Genomic DNA, 1,924 nt, shown 5'->3' with positions numbered 1-1,924 from the left:
GATTGGCTGACTTTGAAGCTATCTGACTGAGTTGGAATTGAACCAATGGTAGAGGGTTTTTCCGTTTTGTTTTGTTTTTGCTATGGGTAATTTTAGTAGTAGGTATTGAATAACTTCCTCAATGAACACAAATGACTGAAGATCAGATGAGTGGTGGGATGACATCAAGGATATCAGACATGAAGAGAGCAAAAGGTCATTAAAAAGGTTATGACTTTGTGAGCTGTGAGCAATGGTGCAGACATGGCTAACTCCAAGAACTACACCACGCACAACCAGTCCCAAAAATGGCACAGAAATGGCATCAAGAAACCTTGATCATAGCAATATGAATCTCTTAAGGGGGTGGATCCCAAGTTCCTGAAGAACATGTGCTTTGCCAAGAAACACAACAAGAAGGGCCTGAAGAAGATACAGGCCAAAATGCCAAGGCCGTGGATGCATATGCCCAGGCTATCAAGGCTCTCATAAAGCCCAAGGAGATCAAATCCAAGGGGTGTCAACCACAAGCTTAGTTGACTTGCCTACATTGCCCATCCCAAGTTTGGGAAACATGCTTGGGCCTACACTGCCAAGAGTCTCAGTTTCTGCCAACCAAACTCCAAAGGAAAGGCTCAAAGGAAGGCTGAAGCTCCAGCCAAGGCCTCAACTTAAGTTCTGCTCCAGGTCAAGCTCCCAGAAGTGCCCAGGTCCCCAAAGGTTCACAGGCCCCCACAAAGGTTCTGGAGTAGAGTTCTCCATCTGAGGGCAAAAAGACTCCCATGACTCCCTGGGTTGCTATCTGCATGGGGCTGGTGTCCTCCTGTGCTATTTGTATAAATAAACCTGAGGCAGGAGCTGCAAAAAAAATATTGGGGGACACCAGGCTCCAATAACACAATGTAATACATAAAAATCTTGTTCCACAATCTACTTTGGCAAGTAGTGACTAGGGTCTTAAAAGCTTTCAAGTGGTCATCTATGCTTCAGCTAATGGTCTCCTCTTGTCTGAAGTGAAAAGGGGTGAAGAAAACCAAGAGCATTTGGAAACAATCAGCCCTAGGATATGATGGATCTCAAGACCAGAAGAACTAGATGGTACCCGGCTGCCAATGCCAACCACTCAGGAAGGGATCAAAACTGGGGATTCTGGATAGAGTGGGAGGAAAATTGTGGAACAAAATTCAAAAACACAGTAATGACCAGAATTACTGGTCAGATGGAGTCCGGTGGGAACTGCAAGACTATGGCTCTGGGATATACTTCAGGCCTGGCATAAAACTCACTCCCAAGGGCTGACTCTCAGCCCAACAATAGTAAGACTTATATGTGGAACACCCAGCCCAGGGCAATGCACCCACCTACTCTACAGAGAGACACCCCTTGGAGCAATCAGTCATGGGGCACCAGAGGGGCAACATTCACATGGAGGAAATGCTAGACAGACAGGAGTGCATAACTTAGAAGGGCATAGGGGTGGGGGGGCATCATTAGGAAGGGAGAAGAAAGAGACTGGGTTAGGGGTGGGGATGGTAATTGGGGAGTGAAACCAAATGTACATGAACTGTTGAATGTAAAACAAATTCTGCTCTGTAAATTTGCACTCAAAGCACATTTTTTTTAAAAGAATTATTCTAAGAATTTAAAAAAAAAAAAAAAAAAAGACAGTAAAGAAGGAAAAGACCAAAATGGATGCCAGAATAGACTCTAAAACTAGCTCTTGGGCATATGGTAGCTAAAGTGAATGAGGAAAATGATGGAGTAAAAGTGATGAAGAGATTTTAACTTTGTTTGGAGAAGACAAAGTAAATTATTATCATGTATTATTAAGTATTATAATGTATCATAAAGTATTATAATGATGAAATGTGCAAAAGATCTGATGTTCAGAAAACCAAAAAGGAAGTACACACTTGGCATTTCTCAAGATGAAATAACTGAAAAA

At 42.7% G+C, this 1,924-nt stretch overlaps 1 pseudogene; it reads left to right on the top strand.

The window, feature by feature from the left end:
* Positions 1 to 243: 243 nt before the first annotated feature.
* On the top strand, positions 244 to 731 carry LOC103197432 (annotated as a pseudogene).
* The last annotated feature ends 1,193 nt before the right edge of the window (positions 732 to 1,924 follow it).

Source organism: Orycteropus afer, unplaced genomic scaffold (genome assembly GCF_000298275.1).
Source record: "Orycteropus afer afer isolate SDZICR_OR568_19922 unplaced genomic scaffold, OryAfe1.0 scaffold00078, whole genome shotgun sequence".
NCBI classification, from domain to species: domain Eukaryota; kingdom Metazoa; phylum Chordata; class Mammalia; order Tubulidentata; family Orycteropodidae; genus Orycteropus; species Orycteropus afer.
Note: the sequence above shows the minus strand (reverse complement) of the source record. Positions and strands in the feature narration are given on the sequence as shown.